This window comes from Carassius gibelio, chromosome B25 (genome assembly GCF_023724105.1).
Source record: "Carassius gibelio isolate Cgi1373 ecotype wild population from Czech Republic chromosome B25, carGib1.2-hapl.c, whole genome shotgun sequence".
Taxonomy (NCBI): domain Eukaryota; kingdom Metazoa; phylum Chordata; class Actinopteri; order Cypriniformes; family Cyprinidae; genus Carassius; species Carassius gibelio.
The window spans coordinates 24,584,016-24,596,949 of record NC_068420.1 but is presented as its reverse complement, the minus strand read 5'-3'; the positions used below and the strand labels follow the sequence as shown (position 1 = coordinate 24,596,949).

Genomic DNA, 12,934 nt, shown 5'->3' with positions numbered 1-12,934 from the left:
TATATACCCCACTAAATTATGTATTTATGTTCTTTGTATAAAACCAGACCACTGCTATTTGGTTAGTAAAAACTGCCTTTAACAAATAGTGCCAAAAACATTCAACAATACTATACTTATTAAATATACTTAATACTTACTATTAATAAATGTATATCACATACAACCTATTACACTTTTTTTATCAAATCAGATAAAATATTATGTTTTCTGCCCTTTCTACAATGACCCCCCCCCCCCCCACACACACACACACCATTTCTACACTTATACATCATTACATACATTAACATAGACTACATACTATTAGTATCAAAAACCACAAAACACATATACATCTCAAAACTAATATTTATTTGTCTGTTGTTTACTTTACACACTGCTATTTACATTCCAACAACTTCTGCATTAAACAACAAACTATAGACACATAATTGCATTAGTGCTGATGTCCCCTTTATTCATCTACATTCTCTTCTTCCACAATATCCAAGCGATCAATTTCACTCCCATCTTCTCTGCCATCTTCCAACATATCTGTGGATTAAAACAAAATGTTACAAACTTAAATACATATTACAAACAACATATACTTTGCATCATTACACATTGCCACATTTAACCTCAAATAGAATGCATAGAATCAAGAAAACATTTTTTTTTAAAGCTATGTACACACCATCTCCTTGAAAATCCAGGGAAGCCCTTGCCACTTCCAGCTCCTTTTCTGTATTCTTCAATCTGCAGACTGTTTTTGCCAACTCCTTACGCAGATATTTTCTTTCTGCATCCATTGCAGATACTTTCCTCATGACCTTCACTCCTAGCTCTGTCAAATCCTTTTGCAAATCCCTTTTGCATACTGTCTCATCCAACCCCGCATACTACACAAAATACATAAAACAATAAATACACTACCACTGCACATCACATAACATTTACAAACACACCTAATACTTACTGCTAATAAACAGAACTTCTCTCTGATACTCAAAAATTCTTCTCCCTCCAAGCGTGGTATTTTAGTAGGGCTACTGAAAGCCATTATACCTTACAAAAACACCACAAAATAGAGTCAGTTAAAAATGCCTCACTACAAAATATACACAACCACTACACTATGTACTACAACTACACAGAAGACATGCATATAAATTACCTTACAAAGTAGTGTACTACAAAAATAATGCCAAAACACAGCTTAAACCAGACCTATGACAGACAACAATGAGCCAATGACATTCTATATCGTTCAACTTTACATACCTGTAACACACCTCCTCACAAAGACACCCCCTTTTATTTCACAGACATCATACCTTAAAACACATTACTTAAAATATGTTCTAATGTTTAAACACATTATGTATAAGACTATGACTTTAAACTTAAACCATGAAACAATTATTCTCATAAAACTGATAAAATATTTTATCTAAACTTACAATACAACACCTTTAACCTTGTTTCTGCCCTTGACATTTTGCCTTCATCACATAATAATCTTACACCTATTAATTTTTTAAAACTCCTTAAAAGAAAAAAATAATATTACCTTCACACAAAATCTCATTCACAAATGAAAATGACTAGCTTGTTTCTTCTTTTGTTTATTATTCAAATAAAATTATACATAACACAAATTATAATTTTTGATTGTTTCCCTCTCCAAACATGATACATACCAATGTTAACAATGTTTCCAGAATGTATTAATACACTTTGCACTTAACATTTAATAAGCCTTAATAAATGCTATATATTCTTCATGCTAATTAATATAAATAAAAACAACTAAATGAAATATAACAATAACAATCTTGACAGTTTCAATGCTTCCACTAGCAAGAATTTTATTTTATTTCTACAAAATCATAAAAAATTGCCTTACAAATTGTCATTTATTTAAGTGTAAATGCAATAATCTAAAGTATAACAACTAGAACATGTTTAATTAAAACTATTTATATGTTATATGTCAATATGTTTGCTGCTCTAAAATCCTTTTATAACCAAAATACATTTACAATTACAGTTACAATTTTGATTTTTACTATCCAGTACTCTGATTTAACACAACTGTGACTAATACAACAATATCAACTATCACAAACTACACACATAAAAATGCTAATAATTATTTTATTTCTAACTCTAAATACATATACCAATAATGATTATCTCTAAAACCATACAAAGCATGAAAATATTAATACTTCTTTAAAAACATATCAGTTCAACTTTCATGATAACCTTAACATTTCTGAAACACATCCTTATAATACAGTATTTGTATTCTCTGATTCAAATCATTATCCTTTTAAGACCCTACAACCTCATATGAAGACATTATTTTAGTGCTTTTCTCTGAGACTATACATGCCACAATTTTAAGTCTTGATGTAATGTACAGAGCACATTTAGGGCTTTATAGAGAAAAAAAAAATATTGGATGTTTCGCCATGACCACTCCCTCTCATTTGTCTTCAAATATGTCTGAACTTAATGTATTGACTCTCTTAGAGAAATATGATGATATTTTGTAATTATAAATTAAATCTGTCAAATTTTTAAATTGTGTCATAAATCAACATCTCAAAAAAAAAACTTTTATGTTTTCAAATGAAACAAGACATTGATTTCATAAACAATCTCGTATAAAAACATCAACACCAAAAGCATGTTTATTGCGCATTTTGGAAGACAAGACAAATGAATAAGGAAATAATTTATATCAGTTTCCTGTGAACTGTGTGTGTGTGTGTGTGTGTGCGTGTCTGTGTTTGTGTGTGTGTGTGTGTGTTTGTGTGTGTATATAAATAATTAAATTAAATTGTTTATTATTACACTTCTTTATTCATTACATGTTGCCACAAAAAACATGAAAATTTAATTTAATTTATAGATACATTATATATAATAATAAATAACAATATGGCAATTTTTACACATTTTGCCAAAGGAAAAATGGTACAACAAATAAATCTGTTATAAAATAGTTGAGAATCATATTTATACAAAGCTTAGTAAAAACAAAATCTTGAAAAATAAACATCTTTTGTTGATTTTTTTTTTTTTTAAATCCATTGTTTTTGCTTATGCATGTTCATCCATGTATTCTCATTTTCTGAAAGAAATTGAGTCCCCAACTGAGGACAAAGCATAACATATAAATGAAATGTATTTTTTTACTTTGTGTTTTTTACATTATTTATGTTGCTCTTAACAATGTGAAAGCCTTGGAACAAAAAAACTTTTTTTTTTTTTCCTAAAACTTTTTTTTTCTCAAACCTCAAACAGATTACCCTAACAATTTACACTTGCTATACCCCAACTCTCCAAGTCAAGATGTCTCTAGCCACCAATCAACACTCTATTGTTCAGCTAAATGTGTCAGACCTTAGATGAGTCACAAACCAACATCAAAGTTTCATGTATGTCATGCACATGCCTTTTATCTAACTTTTCAGCCAACAGCATCAACTTGTTCACTTAAGACTGCCTGCCCACTCCGCCAACTCCTCCCAAGTCTTTGACTCTAATTCTACCCTTTATAATCCCCACTATATCTATGTGTAAAGTGCTACATTCCTCAACACTGAACTACTGGCTTAAACTTTCCTGCCCATACATCAGTTCCAAACAAATTGCATCAATGGATCTACAAGGTAATACCACATATCAATTCCACATTTAATAACCTCTGTAACATTATATACAGTTTCCAAAAATATTTACATTTTAGATTTGTCTCTACAGGACACACATCCAACACACATCTCACAACCACTATCTCCAAAAGATCCTTTATCATACCCCAAGGTAAGTAACAAATACATGCTTTTAAGTTTAATAGCATGTCATGGAACCAGACTTACTATTTTGAATTCCTTCCTACCTTAATTTCACTCAAATCTATAATTCTATTTATAATCCTTTTCTTTTACAGGATTGCACGTCTGCTTCCTCACAGACTCAATATGTCGAGATATTAAAGACTACATGCCAAAAGCACAATGCTGGGTGCACCCAGGGACAACGCTTCTAAGATCTGCTATGCAACACACCAACCACTTTAAGACAGTACACAGCAATAGCATTGTGATCATTCACATCGGAACAAATGACATTGCAAGTGGAGCACCTGCATCAACAGTCATCCAACGCATGAAAACTCTCATAAAAAGAATATCCCTCACTAATCCTCACATCCTTTACTATGGAATCAGTGCTATCTTACCACATCCGACAGATAACTCTACAACTAAGAACACTGTCAAAGAGTTCAACAGCTTGCTTCGCTACTGGACTGAACAAACAACAAACATAATTTTTCTGAACACAACAAAACCATTCCTAAAAAGTGGAAAAATACTCTATCACCTATACAAGCAAGATGGGCTACATCTCACTACACAAGGAAAACAAAGACTTTTTGCCTACTTCCAGCGTTTCCTCTGGCATTTTTGTCATTTTCAAACTCCCACAAAAAAATGTTTAACTAACTAACATGAAAAAGTTTCACATCTCTCTTGTTAAACTTGTTACTTCTTCCTGAAAAAATATATATTTTTTAAATAATAAATTTTCTATTCACAATACATCTGCATTTTCATAGAGTTTCATTTTGCCTCTTAAGTGATCACAACATTCCTACAACTCTATCAAAAACAAGCATAAACATTCACCACTTCACTATCGTTTTGTTTAAATGTATAATGCTAGTGCATCCAAACTCTGCATACATGCATGCTTCTACAAAAAAAAGGTATAACATAATATAACATAATGCCAATATACTGAAAATGCAAAACTGCAAACATATTTACAAGATATTCAACAGTATTACAAGTACAATTTATTTAAAAACGAAAAGTATCTGTTCAATTCACCATTATCTACACTAACACATTTTTAGTGCACATTATATTAGTTCCAAATCAAAAACTTAACTTAAATGTATGTTACACCATAGAACACTACATCACACTAAAATAAAAATAGTTATTTAAATATTTGTATTTCATTTTGAAAATGTCAAAGTAAAATAGTCTAATTTCCATACAAACAACATCAACACTTTTCTTTTTTTAACAAAACAAAATAAGTTCCAACCAAAAAACTTAGTCTCTTAGGCAAACACAATGTCCCCCAGCTGCATGTGTAACACATATAATTGGTATTCAAACTATATTCATTAAGATGTCAAAGATTTTTATTTATTTATTATTATTTATTTATTTTTAACCACAATACTTATCTTTTATCTTTAAAACATAATTTTGCTTCTATTTACTTTCTACACCATTCTCTTACATTCTCCTGGCTGCTGGTGAACCCTGTTAATTTTCTATCTATCACAAAGTCATTTAATTAATATAATTATTACATTTAAAAACACTAAAAAAAAAAAAAAAAAAATCCCTTAACATTCAAATAATTAACATGCTTCTTTAAAAACTTTGTCATCTACTATGACATTTGTTCCTATGATATGACAGAGTACACTTGTGAACAAACCATCACCTTAAAACATTTCAGCCTAACCTATCATTATCACTTTGGAAGACACATTTGCAAAATTATAAAACATAATAAAATAATAAAATAAAAATAACAATAATAAAAAACATAATTTAGAAGTATCACATGAAAAATTACAAAACATGACACTTTTGTAACAGTCCCAAAAAGTTAAATATTTGAACAATTTTGAGAAAAAAATTGACCATGTAGCCATAATATACTTGACAAAGGACTTTAGTAACACATTCATAAATAGAATCCTTCAACTAATTAATTTTTTTTCTGAAATTGGCCACTTCAAAATCAAGAAATATTTTATATATTGTTCTCTTGTGTGTTTATCTGTGTGTTATGTGTAGGTGTAAGACAAAATCAAACATTAATAAATGATATACAATTACTATTCATGTTAATTAATATAGTTAATGTTAATACCTGAAACCTTATTGAAAGTTTTAACAATCTTTTATGTATAGTAATGCATGTGGTTCTCTTGATGGTTTAAATTAACCCTTTTATTGCTGTATCCCTTAAATCCAAACTACTAACCCTAACTAAAATAAACTATTTAAAGCTCTGTAACAAGCACATGCTCTGGAATTTGATATATTTGTCATAAATGTTTTACCCGATTGCCACCAAACTCGGTCAACATGATCACATTGCCAGGGGATTTTTGATATCTCAAACGGTTTGCTCGTGGCGAGGCGTTGAAATTATGGCGAGAAATGAGAAACAGGAAGTGTCTAATACCATCCACATACATTTCCTGATTTTAATCAAACTTCATCAGATTATTCTTTGTATGATGTCGATCACATATATGTGACTATTAGGAGTCAAAGTTATAGCGCCACCAACTGGCAGCAGGAAGTGTATCATTTTCAAAATGCTTTGTATTCAGCATCTTATTTTTACTCGATTAACTTCAAACTTCATCAGAATAATGTTAAAACACAGCCGATATTAATCTGCTAGGGGGATATTGATATCTAAAAATATTGTTGCCGTGGCAACATGTCAAACTTGAATACTTCTCAGGTGATTTTAAGGCATATAACATACTTAGAACTTCATGAAATTCAGAACACATATCAGTATTTATGATAACTAGACACTGGCAAAAGTTCATAAGAGGGCGTGGAAGAGGCACTCTATAGCGCCACCTTTTGTCAAAAGTGGGGGGGTTAGTTTTAGCTACAGACACCAAACTCGGTACAAAAATAGTTCTTATCAAGACGGACAACTTTCTAATTCACAGTCATCAGCTACGATCAACAGGAAGTCAGCTATTTTGATTTGAATGTGGATTTTTTTTACATTTAGCTGTGAATTAATGCATACTGCTCAGATGAGAGTAACACTATACACACCAAACTTTGTCTACATGTTGCCAAAACATTTTATACAACTTAAATTGCCAAAGGATTTTGGATAGCTTGAACGGTTTTGTCGTGGTGATTTTTTTAAATGACAGTAAAAATGGAATTATTAATTGTCCTGCATTTTTAAATTCCAAACACTTCAAAACCTTTTTTCATACAGAAAAAAAGTCATTCTGAGTAAATATGGATAGTTTCACGACTTTACAACACTGTATGGATAACAGAAAATGTAAAAACTGTCAGACATCTCATCTCACTCTGTCCCTCTGTTTGAGTATTATGTGCTGAGACTTACATTGTCTGAGAGAAAATGCGCCCCTACAGGTTCAATTCCTGAAAGGGAAATTCGACTGAAAGGGAGGAGACTCTCTTTTAGTTTCATTTTTAAATCGGTTAAAATACAAATAAATACTTAGATTTAATTCACACTGACAAGCTAAACCAACATATATGATTATTACTGGGTCAGGGCTCATTAATAATTGATGTGTGGTCAGTGATACGTGAGAAACACGAGAGATGAATCACCGCTCTGAGCATGAGCGTGTGGAATGACGAGCTCAGAAAAAACGAGTTTATTCTTGTTTTATAGCTTTAACAAATAAAATATTAAAGCGATATCACACAATTCACCAATTAGAACACACCAAGAGCTAAATTCAGATGTTTTTGAACTGTTTGTGTGAAAATGAAATATTCGCGGTTGCCTATCTGAAATCACTGCTCCGATCAGCGCGTACAGTGTCACAAGTTCAAAACAAACGAATTTATTCTTGTGTAAGAGCTTTTTAAAATAAATTATTGCCATAAATGCACACAATACATCCATTATAACACAACACGAGCTAAATGCAGGTGTTTGTGACCCGTTTAAGTGTGCAAGACTATTTGAAAGCGCGACTGGCAGAATAACATATATCTCTCGAGCTGCAGGATTCTGCCTTTCGTCGTACGAACGAACACATCAAGGACAAGATTATTTCAAAATACATAACAGCTTGGCGAATATAAACGAAAACAGCCACGTGGACATAAACTGTTGAGAAATAAATCTGAAGTGGATCTACTGGATTTGAATATTAAGTGACCGCATATACCAGCTGCTTCTGTCTTCAATTTTAATCTATATAAAAAATTAAACTCATTCATCTTGGCTGCTTTTTTTAATATGTGTACGTATTTATTTATTATTTTGCTCTAACAAGACTTAATCTATATTTAATTAAATCAATTACATTTTATTTTACATTTGTTTGTCCATTTCTGCATCTAAACGCCTAAAAACCTAAAACATGCTCTATTATACTATTGTTAGCCATTTCTTTATCGTCCAATTTATCTGGTGTACACTTTTATTTTCATAATAAACTTGTCTGTTAGATTATACACAGTTACAGTGGTCTATAATAAATATTAACAGGTTTTATTCAAGCTGTTTAGAATGAATGCAGTAGGCTAATTTTTTTAAATGTAAATCCAAAAAAAAAAAAAAAATAAATAAAAAAAAAAAAAAATAAAAATAAAAAATAAATAAAAAAATAAATAAAAAACATTGGAAAAGAATAACTGTTGTACTTTTTTTATACATTTTGTATAATTTCATAGTTTATGCATTATAGTTATAAAAACAAATAAATTTAGCCACTCACATAGAAATCTTGGGCCTTATCCTTTTCTGACAGTTTTAGGGATTTTTAAAAATCCTAAAAAAACTTATTTGTGCTGCAAATAATAATTTCAAATTAATTTGATACTGACTTCTGACATCCTGTGACATGATATTTATTTGAATTTACATAATCTCATGGATGTAACAGTAAATCTGTTCAGCTCACAGATCAAGACTAAGCTGTAATGCAAGCAGAACTTTCACAAATGCTTGTAGGTCAATAAAATCATTACAAAACACTTACAAATCATTTAAGGGATTTGATAACACTGTAAAATAATGTCTAATTTGTTAACATTAGCAAATGCATTGATAACACTTTATAATAACTGCACTCATTAGTAAATAGTCAGTTCATGCTTTATAAAGCCTTGTCCCAATATTAACAGTCAGTAGTAAGCAGTTTATAAATACAGCTATAAATAGCTTGTTCTTGGTTTATAAGCACATTTATTAAAAAGGAGAGTAAAGGGTCAGTTATCTTCCTATGAAACATAAAACAATAAAAATAAACAAACAACAACACAGATTGGTACAGAACTCAGAAATGTTATTGTGGATTTATGATAAACTCAGCCTGTAAATGAATTCATTCTCCTCCAAGAAGACACAAGTAGTTCACACCAAACTGTTTTAACATGAAGCCATATACTGAAGATGTTAAATTTCGAATGGGTTTAGGATACCTTAAATGGTGTGGCCATAGCGATATATTAAGTGAACATGAAATAATACAATAGTTATTTTACTATATCTTTAAAATTTTTAATTCCAACTCTTCATAATTTTTTATATACGTAGAAATCATCATTTGAAGGAAGCACAGTAAGTTTCATAGCTTTATCATTTTCAAGAGCCAGCATAAAATTAAAACTATCATAACATATAAATCAAGCTTGCAATTCTTAGTACCAATAATGGCCACCAGATGGAGCTATAGGATTACTTTTAAATAATTATTGTAGAAACAAGTATGATTTAAATCATTTATAGAAATCTTTCAAAGAAAAATAATATGTATTTTATGTATTTCCTGATAAAATGACCCTCCCTTAATTAGAATAACAAGCTGAAGTATTGTGAACCGTATATTAAGAATAATTCTTTATAGGCTTTATGGACAGATACGTTTTGAGTGACTCTTGAAGGATCAGCACCACATCATCTTTTACCACTGTTTAAAGAATGTATCTTACAGTACAGGTGCGGATGAATTTTGAATGGCTTGAATGGTTTTGTCGTGATGATTTTTTGAAATAACAGTAAAAAGTAACCAGTAAATGTCTTTTATTTTTTTTAAGTGCAGCTCCTAAACACTTCAAAAAAATGTACACATAGAAGACAAGTCATTCTGAGGAAATATGCATAGTTTCATGACTATACAACACTATATGGATGATAGAAAATTAAAAAACTATCATACATCTGATGTCACTCTGTCTCTCTGTCACTGTGGGTAATGTGTGTGTGTGTGTGTGTGTTAAGTGAATTAGGTGTGAAACTATCAGGGAGCATTTAGTCTCCAGCGCCAACATTTTACAGAACTGCCACTTTCCTGGAGTCTCAGAATTACAATGTGTTAGGTTCTGAGAGATCTAAGATTCCAAAAAATGATTTAATTAAATACCATGAAGTATTGTGAAATACTATATATTAAGACTTTATATATAGGCTTTATGAACAGATTAGAGTGACACGTGAAGGACCAGCACCGCCTCCTCTTGTCTGATGGTAGGGGGAATATATTTTCCAGAATCCGGGATTAAGATTTAGGAGCTCATTTTTATTCCACCTCCTTTCCTGAAAGTCTGTCTTGCAGAATTGACTAAAAATTAATCTTCACATTAATTCCTAATTATTTTGCAATTATTTTTGTCAGTTCTTCTTGACCTGTTTTTTTTTTTTTCTTCTTCTTTTCTGACCTCATGACCCAGTCAGCATTTTTGTACAATGGTCAAGTCTTAACTTATCTATTTCTGTATTCCATTTGTGTTTGATATTTCTCATGGGTATTTCATAATTTTCGACTTTGAGTTAAAACAGTTTGAGTTAAAACTCTTTTTTAGCGCATTTCATCTGTAAGAAAACATGCCTTATAATTCTGCACACATGAATATAAGGAGTTTTTCTCTTCCAGCTTTCCAGGACTATTGTATAGCACTCATAAATGATTAAATAAAAAATAATGGTAGTTATTAAGATTGATATGGTTTGGAATTGGTAAAATGTGCTTGGAAAAAAATCACAATAAAACTATGTTTTAATGTTTAAGTTTGGAATATTAACTGACATGAATGAATGCTATATAAATATTGTTCATGTTAACATAATGTTTATGAATGAAATCTTATTGTAAAGTGTTACTTAATATATATATATATATATATATATATATATATATATATATATATATATATATATATATATATATATATATATATTGTTCTGTCAATGTGATTTTAAAGTCTAGATGATTCGGATTAACCCTTTAACTGCCATATCCTTTAAAACCTCACTGCCAGAGGGATATTGTGAATGCATGTGCCCGCTTGGGCACAGTTTACCTGATGCCACCGGGGTGGCGATGGCATTGGTGGCTTGAGCCCGCCATCGCTGCTTGCAGCTATATTTATTATTATTTTTATTTTTTATTAAACCTTCCGGGGGTTTTGGGCGGCCTTAACATGCTCAAAAACTCTTGAAAATTGGCACACACATTGGAATCTGCGGCCATCAGGATGCCACAGAGACTGGGACCCGGGCGTGGCACAGGGGCTCTACAGCGCCCCCTGGAACACAGTCAGAAATCTTGAACCATAGCTCACACACACCAGCATGTATTTATATGAAACTCGGTACACATATAGATCTCATCAAACCAAACAACTTTCGTACTGCATGTCATAGGCTCCGCCCAACAGGAAGTTGGATATTTAGGGTTTAGTATTCATATTTTTCGTCAAAGTTGTGGGGGCTTTTGGGGTCCTTAACATACTCAAAAACTCTTGAAAATTTGCGCACACTTTGGAATCTGTGGCCTTTAGGAGCCTGCAGAGGCTGGGACCCGGGCGTGGCACAGGGGCTCTAAGGCGCCCCCTGGATCACAGTCAGAAATGTTGATGTATAGCTCACACATACTTGCACATATTCATATGAAACTCAGTACACATATAGATCTCATCGTGCCGAACAACTTTCGTATTGCATGTCATAGGCTCCGCCCAACAGGAAGTCAGCTATTTAGAGTTATGTAAAAAGCGCATGCTCTGGAATTTGAAATACTTGTCATAGGTTTTTTTGCCGATTGCCACCAAATTCGGTCAACGTGATCTCAAGACATTGTGGATGAAAAATTGTCAGGGGATTTTTGATATCTCGAACTGTTTGCTCGTGGTGAGGTGTTGAAATTATGGCGAGAAATGAGAAACAGGAAGTGTCTAATACCATCCACATACATTTCCTGATTTTAATCAAACTTCATCAGATTATTCGTTGTATGATGTCGATCGCATATATGTGACTATTAGGAGTCAAAGTTATAGCGCCACCAACTGGCAGCAGGAAGTGTGTCATTTTCAAAATGCTTTGAATTCAGCATCTTATTTTTACTCAATTTGCTTCAAACTTCATCAGAATAATGTTAAAACACAGCCGATATAAATCTGCTGGGGGGATATTGATATCTAAAAATATTGTTGCCGTGGCAACATGTCAAACTGGAAAACTTCTCAGGTGATTTTGAGGCATATAACATGCTTAGAATTTCATCAAACTCAGAACACATATCAGTATTAGTGACAGCTAGACACTGGCAAAAGTTCATAAGAGGGCGTGGAAGAGGCACTCTATAGCGCCACCTTTTGTCAAAAGTGGGGGGGTTAGTTTTAGCTACAGACACTAAACTCAGTACAAAAATTGTTCTTATCAAGACGGACAACTTTCTAATTCATAGTCATCAGCTACGACCAACAGGAAGTCGGCTATTTTGATTTGAATGTGGATTGTTTTTTACATTTAGCTGTGAATTAATGCATACTGCTCAGAGGAGAGTAACACTATACACACCAAACTTGGTCTACATGTTGAAAAAACATTGAGGAACTTAAATTGTGAATGGGTTTTGGATAGCTTGGATGGTTTTGTCCTGGTGATTTTTTTAAATGACAGTAAAGATGGAATTATTAATTTTCCTGCATTTTTAAATTCCAAACACTTCAAAACCTTTTTTCATACAGAAAAAAAAGTTATTCTGAGTAAATATGCATAGTTTCATGACTTTACAACACTGTATGGATAACAGAAAATTAAAAAAACTGTCAGACATCTCATCTCACTCTGTCCCTCTGTTTGAGTG

General features: G+C 31.8%; 1 long non-coding RNA gene across 1 annotated transcript; it reads left to right on the top strand.

Annotated features, from left to right (window-relative positions):
- Positions 1 to 877: 877 nt before the first annotated feature.
- Positions 878 to 10,828, top strand: LOC128013861 (uncharacterized). Its single transcript, XR_008183436.1, has 3 exons — positions 878 to 3,668; positions 3,760 to 3,822; positions 3,950 to 10,828. It is a non-coding gene; the product is annotated as an uncharacterized LOC128013861 (long non-coding RNA).
- Positions 10,829 to 12,934: the final 2,106 nt, after the last annotated feature.